At 32.8% G+C, this 13,544-nt stretch overlaps 1 long non-coding RNA gene across 1 annotated transcript; it reads right to left on the bottom strand.

Annotated features, from left to right (window-relative positions):
* Window positions 1–946: 946 nt before the first annotated feature.
* LOC130631287 (uncharacterized) lies at window positions 947–11,876 on the bottom strand. Its single transcript, XR_008982122.1, has 2 exons — window positions 11,547–11,876; window positions 947–1,024 (listed from the first exon to the last, which is right to left on the bottom strand). It is a non-coding gene; the product is annotated as an uncharacterized LOC130631287 (long non-coding RNA).
* Window positions 11,877–13,544: the final 1,668 nt, after the last annotated feature.

Here is a 13,544-nt window from a genome sequence, read left to right on the forward strand (position 1 = left end):
TCTATCATTCCCGCATCTTTAATATTCCCGTCTCTTTACTAAACTTGACTTTTTGGTGTGGGTTAAAAAAATAACCCCGTATCTCTAATATTACGCTTCGAAATTGCTGTAATTTCTATTATGTGCAGTATCTACGCGTTTCAACAACTTTTCTTGCACCGATGATGTTCACTTCAGTGGGATTCCACTGTACAACAATTTTGAATACTTTCAACTTAGAATTTCTATTAAAAGTTGTAAAAGCTGCGTTTTTTAAATACACATCTTTACAATTCCCAATTGAAAGTTACGGGGCAGCCTGAAATTCTTATCCAGAAACTAATCTAAAGTATATCTTCCTGTAACTTTTCCAACAACACAACCTTTTTATATACATTTTCGTCACCAAGTTGTAGCTCGGCTTCTTGTAAATAGACTACCGTTGAACCTTTATCAGCCTCCTTGAAACAATAGAAGTACCATTTGGCGCAGTGTTCTAATGTTCTTCTTTCACCTTTAGTTAGATTAGAATATTGGATATTCGTGTCCAGGCTAAGATCTTCATCCTAGCCAAGTGGTAAAGCTCGATAGCTGGATCCTTTCTGTTTAGTTTCGGTTGAAATGGGTTAAGTTCTGAGTTAACGATTGACACATTTTCCACCAATAACTTCTAACAGAGCTTTAATTGACATCACTCTTTATGTGGACAAGTCGACGTGAATTGAAGTTTTTAAACTTAAAATAAAATGAGGAACAACATTAGAACCACCTTCAGGATTTTGCAGCCAAGCACTGCGAAGAACGACACATTCGATAATACAAAAAGGTCTTAAGACTGCGGATTCCAATTTCTTTATTATTTGCAAAAAGGTTTTTTCCATTGCGAAAATAAAAACAGGCGCTGATAGCATAAAAATACAAATATTCAAGTCTTTTTCCAACATTAAAGCAAAAAAAATGTTTGGGCTAACCTTCACTTGTTGCAAGGATACTTGTTCACTAATTCTCTCACTATCAGTTTTGTCAGCAAAATTGACTGTCCAGCCTACACAAAGGAAGAAGCAGGACAAAGAAAAAAGGGAAATAAATGTTAATGTATACATGAAAAAAAAGATATGCAAATTCTTTTAAATAGTTATGTGAATGTTTACCAAACGCGAAGTTCCCTTAAATAATTATCTTGTTGAAATAAAAATAGATATTAGTCAAAATTCGAAATCAACAAATAAAAATGTCATAAAAACATGCCTGTATTAGATACCTAAAAGTATTTAGCATTTAAAATATCAACTATAATTGCAGGTTGTTGCTTAACATGATACTTACACAGACCAAAACGAATAAAGTACTACTTTGTAGAAGGATCCACAGGAGTCGAAGGATCCACTGCATTCTATTATGGATTTTTTTCAATTTTTTAAAACTTTTTGATACCAGAAAAAATACAATCTCAACACATGTTTTGTGGTATACTGTTCAAACAAATCACATACAAGTACAACATGACCAATGCATAAAACTTTAGTGGTCTAAATTTTGTATGGAACTGTTTACTGGTTAAATTGAGCCAGTTGACTTATGTCACTTTTAGATTTATATACTTCCTCAGAATTTTAGTTACAATTTCTGCTGCCACGTCTCGAGTGTGAAGAGAGTCTACTTTTTACCACATGATAATGTGACAATAGTGATCAGCCATAAAGTTTATTTTTACTTTATCTTTTTTCTATACAAAGTGCTTTCTTCCTTCCTCTCCTTTGCAGCCATTCATTATGTGTAGCTTTAAATGAGTTATAAAGCGTTGTCGTTCGAAACACAAACAAAACATTCGAATCATGCATTCAAACAATATAAGGCCCACAACACACGTAAACATTAAAATATGAAAATGATAATTCGTTCGAGTTAAGGAGACGTTCGAGTAATAGAGGTTCGAGTTATGGAGACTCTACTGTATAAAGACAAAAAGGAAACACTTCACGTAGTACATTCAATTTTGGATAGGCAAATAATAGGTTTTCTTATTGTTTACTAACAGTATTCACGATTTGGTACTACAACCATATTTTATTAATTCTTGATACAGTACCATATTCAATCAAATATAAGTAGTTAGAATGAGATGAGTGCAATTTGGTGGCTGTATATTATATTGTACAATAATAAGATATATTATGTAAATATGAACACAAAAGTGGAAGTTAGAAGTGGAAATACCTAAAAGTGGAATGAAGTTTATAAGAAATTTTGAAGTACTTGAAACAATTACAAACAAGTATGTAGTAGTTAATGCAGTAAATGAAACTCTATTTTATTTAATAAAATGATGGATTGTAGTTAGTCATAATTTAGTAATTTTATGGAATGGAATCAACTGTATGGCATTTTAAAAAGCCTTTGAATTTTTAGAAGAATTTCTGCAAAATGGGTTAACACAACTTAGTTATTTATTGTTTGTACCCCCAAGAGTGCGACAGGTGCGAATTTGGTCATTTTTTTATGCCTTAATGCTGGTTTCCAAAATCAAATTATATTATTGTCCATAAGGCCCGTGGAAAGATATACTTAAACAGAAGGAAGGGCAACGGAAAAGATCTGTCATATAAATTTTAATGACGTCAGTAAATATTTCAGCATCTTGCATAATGCCCTTTACCAAAAAATGAATCCGAAAATGTCAAAAAATTTAGTTTAGTATTTCTAGATATAAATTTAAATGCCTTTCAAACTCTGGTTTTGACATTGGTCTTAAAAATAATGTTGAAAGAACTGTTTTTTGTTGATTTTAAATGTACTCCTTGCAAATTGTTCTCCTGTGACATTTCCAATTAAAATATTGACACATTCTCAACAAAAACAAAAACGTGAAACCGTGGAGTTTTCTTCCAGCAAAACTGACATCACATATACTGTCCCCCCCTCCCCCCCAATAAATATATTTATAAAAAACATAAGTTACGTACAAGGGAATACATTAATTATGCAAAAAATGTAAACAAATATGCTGGCTAGCTTTTGAAACTTTAACAATTTTGATAGCAGCTTTTTATGGGAATGCGAGTCTCCATGTAGCACTAGCTTACAAAAAAAATCTTAAAATCTTAAAAAGTCTTAAAATTATTAAAGTTCTTACTTTCTCTGAATTATAACCCACTTTAAACTCTTGCCTTCAACTACTACTTCCAATAGTTTCTAACTTATCCTTTCTACTTCTAACCTTTTTAATATGCTTTTGTAATCCACTCTACTTCTTCACTTTTTTTTTCTGCTTTACTATCTGCACCTAAAGAATTGTAGAAAATAAGGCATTTTTTATCCACTTCTTTATGATTTGCCTTTTGTGGAGAACTTTGTCGACAAATGTTCATGTTTGTTCGTTTTTACACCAAGGGAACTAACTTTCTACCTGAATGGTGTCCTGTTCGAAAGTACACATTAGAACAAATCATAATTTCAAACATTATGACACCTTTTAAAGCTTAATAAATGTAGGTAGAGCAATAATAATACAAGATTGTTAGACCTTGTATTATTATGGATTTAATCAGCTGCAATTTGGTACTTTTGTAGAACAGAATCAAATTTACATTATATCTTAGAATTCTTAATAGATTTCTGCTAACTTAGTAGTATTTTAAGAGATGTAAAGCATATTTCTGTAAAACGTTGTGGACACAAAAATTCACCATCTAATTTATGAACACATTCCTATTTATTTTTTATTACTTCAATGCTACTTCCTAACTGCTACTGGTAAAAAATTGGTCTAAATTCCAATGGTTCCATCCTTATCAGACACAATGCTAACAATAGTCAATGGTCATTGATTTTGAACAGCAAACAATGTTGGATATTTTAATTATGACGATGTTTGCAATCTCAAAGTTACGTTTAAATTGTGTTCAAGAGTCATTGTTCCCAAAATGTTTAAAGGTACATTTTTGCCATCTAACTCCTTCGGTTTGTGTGAAACCTTACATCAATTGTTATTATACCTTTTCATCCTACTTCTCCTGACTTGGATCCAGAAGCAAGTCTACAATATTTGTATAGTGGAGGGTCCTTGAACCTTTCTTACAGCAAGTCAGCCATCTTTTGCTCCACAACAGGTGCTCTCTGAGATCTGAATTTGATAAACTTAGGAATTACCATTCCTGTTAGAGAATATATATATCACAATCCAAGTATTACACCTCTGCTTGCTTGTAGGAAATTTTCATAATAATATTGAATAATCAACATGTTAATTGTGCTATCTTTTGCATGATGTACATGCAGGGTTCAGACAAGGGCTGACAAAATAAATAGAGTTTTTGGTCGTTTTGAAGGCATTTTTTCCTGAAACTGCCCTGGTTTTGGCACCTTTTTCCCTGAGCAAATATAAGTAGGAAACGTTAGATGTCAAATATAAATCTTGTTACTGTAACAAATTGTAATAAATAAAATCTAACAATGCAAGTGTGATAAACAAAATATGGTTTGTAAAAATTCTTCAAATATGAGAAGAAAACATCAGTCAGTTGCCAACAATGAGAATTAGAAAACTAAAACAACATATGAACAAGTGAAAAATTACAGCATCTTAAGTCTTCCGCAGGGACAGGGATAGTTAATAAAAAAAAATATCATACAACATTTAAGAGTTTAGTGTTATTTCATCTGTTACTACATCAAAAATGATGAAGTGACAAAACAGCTGGCTGTTGTGATATAACTTGTCTAATGACAGCTGGTTAATTATTATAGAGGTTGTAACCCTCTGAAGATTCTGCACAATAGCAATAACCTCTTTTTAACTAGGATTCTCTTAGAAAAAATACATTGACCATTAAACAAGACACATAAAACAAGTTGTGTTGTAGGCAAAATTGTCAGATTTATATCTGACAATTTTGCCTACAACACAATTTATTTGTTGAAAAAGTACATAACTTGCCATAACCAAAATATTAGAGCTGGGGATCATCAATACGTAAAATTATAACCCATTTAAGTATCTTAAAGATCACTTTAGATTTAAACAGGTTTAGGACGTAAAAAGGTGGTAAAGCTGACAAGAAAAATTCCTGAGTTTTCCCTGAATTATTCCAGCAAGAAATGCCTTTTTTAAGCATGCTGATCACGTCACTTGTGAACTTCCCCTTCCTGTTATTTTAATGGTTCTTTCTTCATCAGAATTAACCAAAGAAGGTTGATCTATCTTTTTCTGTTTTTATTGAACAAAAGAATATTATTTGTAGAAAATCTTAGTTATAATAATTTAGAGCACCCAAATTGGACAGATTTTTTAAAAAATAATTTTCTGAGGAAACTTTTTGATTATAGTTATTTGTTGTGGAGAGTCACGCACCATTGGAAGGTATATGTTGATTTCTTCTTTTTTGTGCTTTTGTTGAACATATATATCTTATGTACAATAATGGTTGTCAAAATACACATTCTGCTCCACATACAACTTCGCAATATGAGCCATAAAAGTTAGAACACAGAATAGAAAACAGCAATGAAAATGGCAACGACTCCATTTAGCACCAGGCTAAGTGGACCCAACACACAATTTATACAACATAGAGTAACACCGCTTCAAATCTCTATCAACATAAAAATTCTGACACACATTCATTGAATTACTTCAAGCAAATAGACCCAACACCCGAACCCTCATTATACAACATCCTCACAACGCAAGCATATTTCCCTGTAAATAAGCCATAATCAACGTAATAACGCATAATACTCCCTATCAACCTTAGAATACTCTCATCGCTACATAACAAATATATACTTTCTTTGAAGATAAACCGTAACCAATGTAATATGGCATAATATTGGATAATTGTAGTAATACGTTCTTTTACTACTTAACAAAAACATGTTTTCCCTGTAGATAAGCCATAACCAACGTAATATCTCATAATAGTCGGTGGCCCGTGGAAAGTACACATGTTCACCCGTCCTTTTTATACTGCATTGCGTGTGTCTCGCTACTTGCAGAGCTAAGCTACCATTTTGCGTGACAGATAGACAGACGTATACGGTATTATAATATAGATATTCCATATTATCCTGAAAATACGCACTATCACTACATAACAAAAACATGTTTTCCCTGTAGATAAGCCACAACCAATTTAAATCTCATAATATTCCATAAAATCCTTATAATACTCTCTGTTGCTACATAACAAATATATATTTTCCCTGTAGATAGGCAATAACCAAAGTAACATGCCAAAATATTTCGCATAACTGTAATAATACTCTATCGCCTTAACCAATATAAACAGGCGAAAGTCTTAATGCCGGCGAATCTGATGAAGACGTTATTTTATAAAACAAAGGTTTAAGGTTTAATACATACCCATACACAAACAGAAACAATATTTTGCCCAAATAAATTCTCGCAAAAAGACTTGAAATAATATCAACCAATTTGAGGGAACACATTGTACTATAGCTAGTAATTAACAGGAATGCATTAGGGTAGGACACAAATCCTTCCACTAATAGAACAGATACTTTGACAAAATTTCCTCCTGCTAACTGGTCCAATTGCAAGGTAATTAGTGAGAAGCCTAAGCACTATACATGGAACAGGCTGTAAACAGGCTGTGGAACAAACAAACACTTATGTTAGATACACATCCATACACAAATAGAAACCGTATTCTGGACAAATACCCTCCAGCGAAATAACAGATTAAAAGTCTTAAGGCAGAATAATCTGACGAAAGACCTTATAATTTTAACATATTTAGATAAAACTTACACTAAATGTAGATGAGTCTGCATACATAACTTGTGTAATACTTATTATTGGTTATTGTTATTAGCGTTTTTGATTGACAAAGCAACAACCTGCAGCTTTTAAAAATTAAATATGTGGTCTTCACTACTTTTGGATATCCCAACATAAGGAAATGCTTTTGTGTCTGCTTTTCCATGTGATAATTTAAATTAAAGAGATTAAATGTTTATCATTCATTTATTTTGTATGTTAAAAATAATTATTTGAGGAAACGTCTCAAACATTCACATAACTATTTAAAAAAATGTGCAGATAGTAATTTTGTTTAGATAAATGTTATAATGCCAACCAATGGTAGCTGTTTTTAAAATTTGATTTTCAGAAAAAGAATATGAAAGTAATGTTGTGTGGGTTGCACTTACTATCACTTCAAGCTAAAAATCTGCAAAATCAACATGACAGTACACAAATAATTGGCGATATCAACTTCTGAGCATATAACATATTTCAGGATTTGGTGGTAACTCAATTTTTTGTCAGACTTGCAAGCATTGGGTACATAAGAAGTGCAGTAGTATTGGTGGAAGGTTAAGAGCTGACATTCAGTTTGTATGCAAGCGTTGCAAAGGTGAGATAATAGAGAATGAAGTATTTCCAGCTTCAATGATGTACAACAGTGGCTCGTTAGAGATAGTTGAGAACTTCTGTTACTTAGGTGATATGTTGGGCAGTGAAGGGGGTGTTGGAAAAAGTGTTACTTGCAGGATAGGTTCTGCTTGGATCTTCCTTTGTTGACTAGCAGAGTCTTGTCAATTGAGTTAAAAGGTAGGTTGTATGAGGCCTGTGTAAGAAGTGTTATGTTGTAGGGTAGTGAGACATGGGCAGTGAAGCAGGAAGACCTTGACCGTTTAGAAAGGAATGATATGAGAATGGTTAGGTGGATGTGTAACACCAGAGACAGAAAGAGTTCAGATGAGCTAAGAAGCAGACTAAGTATCCGCAGAATTAAAGATGTTATCCAGATAAGGAGATTGAATTGGGTGGGGTACTTGGAAAGAATGGAGGGGGATAATTGGGTAAGAAAGTGTGGGGACTTGATAGATCCTGGGGCAAAGCCCAGAGGCAGACAAAGAAATACTTGGCAGGAGGTTATAAGGACAGACTTGATACAGAGGAAGTTGAGTTTAGATCTAACACAGTCTAGATCAGATTGAAAGAGGGTCATGGAGGTCATGGAAAACGGACGTTAAGCCGAGGATGATGATGATGATTGCCATGTTGTGCTTTTTTTGTTTATAGAGAACGGACAGACAATATTGCCGACAGAAACAATAGTGAGATCATTAGAGAACGAAGAATCCTTACAACAAGTGAAGGTTAGTCCTAACATTTTTACTGTTTTTATGTTAGAGAAATGCTTGATCTATTTTTGTTTATCTTATTATTTTTATTATAGGAACTCAAAGTTGCAATGACCTAAATCCACATCAAGCATGATGATTAAATTTAAAATAATAAATTAATAGATAGAAAATTTGTCAACCAGGGCAGAGCTTTTGAAAAGTTAAAGTATATACAATAGACAAGAATTAAAAATTAGAACCTACAAAATATTTTCCTGTGGATCTTAGTGTTTGTGAAGGTAAAACGTTATATGTAATAGTTTTGCATATTGGAAAAAGCTTTGATTAACCACCAAAAAAAGCTCAGGGATGAGTTCCCATATTCAAAAGCAATCCATACACATTAAATTCAGTTGTTTTAGTAAATTTGGTCTTTGAAAAAAAAATTGGGGAGATAATATACCCGTATTAAGAAGCAATCCATACATGAGATTAGCCTGATTTAATAACTTTGGCATTTTGCAAAAAAAGATTCAGACTGAAATCAAGAAATAATCTATTGACATGTGATTAGCTCGATTTTTTTAATTAGGCATTTACAAAAGGAAGGAGAAAATTTTCACATCAGGACCCATACACGCAACATTAGCCCGATTTCAGACAAAAAGCAATCTATACACATGAAACTAGCTTACATTTGTAAACTAGGCAATTGCAAAACAGAAAAAGAATTTCCAGATCAAGAAGTCATCCATACACACACTTTAGATTGAATATTCTAATTGAACAAGTAATCCATGACACACAAGATTAGCTTAAATTTGTAAATTGGGCATTTGCAATAAACAGTACTCTAAGGGTTAAGAAGAGACCTCCCACTCCATTTGTCTTGTTTCCTTGAATTTAGGGACATAAAACAAATTTTCAGAAGAAAAAGATGCGAATCGAATACTAGATCATGATAATGTTCGTAATGCACACTCCGTTTTTCTTGTTTTGTTGAATTTCAGAGACTGAAAACAAATTTTCAGAAAAAAATGTTCTGAATCGAATACTACACCAAGATATCATCCATAATGCACAGTCTGTTTCTCTTGTTTCGTTGAATTTAGGCCCAAAAACAAATTTTCAGAAGAAAAGGCTCCGAATCAAATACTAGACCATGATATCATTCGTAATGCGCACTCCATTGGTCTTGATTTGTTAAATTTAAGTCTGAAAACAAATTTTCATTTGTAGTGCACACTTCGTTTAAACCAGAAATTGTTCTTAACTTAAAATATAAGTTAGTTTATTCAGATTTTAACCTGAGCTGTGGCATATGGAAATTAAATACATACAGTTTATATTTGTACTCAATAGTGTTTTAGATAAAATTCAACAAAAAATAATTTTTTGAGGAAACTAAACTCATTCATGTAAAACAAGGAAGGCAGTTTGTAAAGAAGCGTATATTTCAAATTCTACGTAAAATTGCCAAATACTGATGTCTTGCTGTTATTTCAATCAGTTTTGTTTCCCAGACCGGCAATTCTGTGTCTAAGAATGGAAGATGAGCAGAATGCAGTGGTACACCTATGAGTGTGTCGTTTTTTGAAACTATGTTCTTTCAATTTGATCAATTGGTGAATGAAAAACTGCAGATACAACATGAAATGTGCTTGGCTCATCAATCTAACTGAACTTTTTATCCTCTGGATGAAGCTGTTAAAGTGTTCACAAGTCGACATATTCAGGCTTGTGAAACCAAGAATGGAATTTGAGAAAAATGCAGTGGTACACCTATGAGTGTGCCTGTGAAAAACATCATGAAACAAGCGCGTATGTTGGTAGAATCCGGACTTTCTGTTCTTGACGTATTCACCTTAACTACACGTATGATTATAAAAAATATCTAATGGGACCTCTTCTAAATGTGTGTAAAAAGAAGCAGATGCATCACTTTGGCCTTCACTACCAGGTATGACGTGAAATCCATAGCAGTGGTCATGTAAGGAACAGAAGCAAAAGAACACAAACATCATGCCTTGCTTGGTAACTTGTTGAAATGACTTTTGCCAAACTTCATTGCAGACATCGTCGTATTTGAGTTGCTGGAGTCCACAGAAAATTTCTTAACTTGTTGAATTTGTTTGCTGTGGTTTGAAAAATAAAAGTTCTGAAGACTTATAATTATACATCTGTAACCTCTCGACAGAAGAATTGTTGCTGGTAACAAAATTCCAGTACAGACGAGCAAGTGCCCCTCCCTGCTTGACATGCAAATCTAAAATCTATAATAATATCTACTGCGCAGAATAGCATAAGAGTATTAACACAAGAATCGAAGGACAGCTGTTTAAAAGGGGACACTATTGATTTTTTTTCATTTATGTTGCATGATTGCTCCTAATGAAAACATAATGCTTCGTCACTTATCTAATCTTTATCTGAGATCTCCCCAAGAATACTTTTGCATACGTACAATAGATGGCTACGAAGAAAATGATATAATTTTCTACAATGCATTCTTGAATCCCATTTCAATCTTCGTACATGCAAGCATGTTAGGCTTCCCATCATCTCGCAGGAGAATATTTCGCCATAAAACTATTTCTATTGGTGTATGAAAGTGTGTCCAGCCTTAATGATTGTTTATTTTACTGTGTTGGGTCTTTGCATTTATTGGTCTGATTTAGAACTTTCGATATTTCATTTCCAGGGAGGATACTTGTTTCTACTGCTGTATGGATAAGTAAGGAACACTACAGCCTGTTCAATGCATAGTATAAAAATGTCTCTTTGTTTAGCCTGCAATAAGGCCGTTAATATGTACATACTTCTGCAAAAGGGTAATTGAGCAAAATATCGTTCCTGTTTGTGTATGGATGTGTATCCAACCTCAAACCTTGTCTATTTTATAGAACAAGATGTTTCCTTAGATTGGTTGATATTAAGACTTGAATATGCCTTTACTTGGAACGCCATTTGTCCAATTTATTGTTTTTAATTGTGTATGGATGTGTATTCTACCTCAATGCTTGTCTGTTCCATAGTACAACGTGTTCCCTCAGATTGGCTGATATTAGGAATTTCAATAAGTCTTTTTGCGAGAGTGTCTTTTGCAAAATGTTGTTTCTGTTTGTGTATGGATATGTATCCAACCTTGAAACTTGTTTACTTGAATAAAACAACGTTCTCCTCAGATTAGGACTTTTGCCTGTTAAGGCAATAAAGAGTATTATTACAGTTATTGGAAATACTGTGGTATGTTACATTGGTTATGGCCTATCGTAAGGGAAAATGTGCACTTGTTTGTTTGTGTAGCTATGATATTAATTATTAGAAAGCAATTAAGTTCATATGGAAATAAAACTTACTTTGATATATATATACAGGTATCGATTTAACTGTTAGGAGTAAGATATGTCTCTCGTTTATTTGATTAAACTGTGTACGTAACTACAAGCTAGATAAAAACTGTGAAAACATCCTACCTTCTTAGTTTTTATATGTAAGAAAGCTGGAGCAAGCACTACCGTCTATTGCTTTTGTTATTAGTTAGTGTCTGTTCCATTTAGTGATATTAGAATAATCCAAGCTGCACAAAGGAAACATAAGTTTATTATGGAAAATGCTCTGTGCAACATATGAAAAAGCCATGTTCTTCTTCTCTTTTGCAAAAAAGTATAGTCACTGTCAATCTACCATTATGGACTTTTGAAGTTCCGGACATATAACCAAGTCTAAAAACCATTAGCCAAAACCCGAGGGGGTACAGAAAAAATCAGGGGTACAGAAAAATTTATCACACACTTACTCTAAATTTGGCATGACTTTCGTTTTCGGAAGTTACTCCATCGCAGATCCAAATTTCAGCAAAAACGGGACGATAGCATAGTCATAAGACAAACTATATGATTATAGTTCCTGTCAGACAGTTTTCGAAAAATTTGGCTAGCTATAAATATATTAAAACAGGTCTGGAGTTAAAAATAATGTTCACAACCTAGTGCATTTCTAATCAAAAAACGCGTGCCTGCTCATGTTGACCTGGGGTCGAGTTCACCCAAAGATTTGTTACCAATGAACGCCCCTTGTAAAGGTGGGCGTTTAGGGAGAATGTGGTCTACACAACAGTGGCTGGCTATATAGTTCGACAAGTCAACCTCAGTTTTTTCTCACGATTTCGTTCTGAAATCTAAGGTCTAATTTTACAATAATAACTGGGACTCCTGGCTTTCTTTGTTTACATTTTTAGACTGGCAAGAATAAGACATTGTACATCAACACTACCTTTAATGTTTACTTTGCATTATTTTACTCTCATCTAGCTTATACATCAATGGCGGTATGGGGCCAGTCAAGCTTTGATAAATAAATAAAGCTTTAAAAATTGTCACCTTAAAAACAGATTTGATCATCTAAATCCCATCTACTACAAAAAAAAATTTTTTCAAATTCATTGACCACATTAAGTTGAGAATTGTCTTTTTGCACATAGTCAACAAAACAAAATCAGCGTTTTGTTTTTGATAGTTTTATTAGTGACAAACATACTTATAATACAAAACACTGCAGTCTCAATTTTTTTGTTCCAAGGACCAACACTGTATGGAACATACTCTACTATCCCAAGTGGCCATATGTTGGAACAAAACTATACCCAAAATTATGAACAATCCATTTAATAAGAGCAAATGGGTACTTGAAAAAACCATCAGGATTCACTTTGTTGCTAAATATGTCTGATTATATTTTGATAATAAAAAAATACATTATTTTCTTCTTTTTGGGTTTGTGCTACATTAAACTGGTTAAAAACATCAAAACTCTTCGCTTTTGCTTTCACTTTTCTTCTCGTCACCTCAAGTAAGTTTATACTCTTTTCTTGGTTTTTCTCTTTCGGATTTTATTATTATTTTATTTTATTTTTGTAAACAGGGAACTTTTCCTTACCATGCAAATCATTCTACTGTGCAATGGAGTTTCTTTTTTGTGTCAGATAAGTATAGGTAGTACTTTACGGTGTACATGCTATATAACTAGCAAACGCTTTTTCCATGGATCTTCCTTTGTGAATCAATTACTAAAAATATATACATGTAAAGTATAAAGTAAACACACATGATAAATAAGAAAGAAAATATATAAAAAAAATTTAAGAACATATACAAAAGTATTTTAATTTGAAATATTATGCATGGGTTGGGCTTATTTGCACAACTTTAAGGGGATTTTTCTAGCAAGGTTGCAAATTTTGAGCAAAATAGATATTTTTTTACTTAATCAACACATTGGTTTGAGAGTTGGTTTAGATAAAAAAAAAATTGTTTACTTTCAATGCATGAGTTATATTTACATGCCAAAAACAGCGTTCTTGTTTCACACGTACAAACTTTTTTTAGCTCATGTAAACTGTGAAACCTATTACTGTTTCACACATGAATATTTGTATAAAAAAAAACAAGTTGTTTTATTCTCATCATCATCAT

Source organism: Hydractinia symbiolongicarpus, chromosome 1, assembly GCF_029227915.1.
Source record: "Hydractinia symbiolongicarpus strain clone_291-10 chromosome 1, HSymV2.1, whole genome shotgun sequence".
Lineage (NCBI taxonomy): Eukaryota > Metazoa > Cnidaria > Hydrozoa > Anthoathecata > Hydractiniidae > Hydractinia > Hydractinia symbiolongicarpus.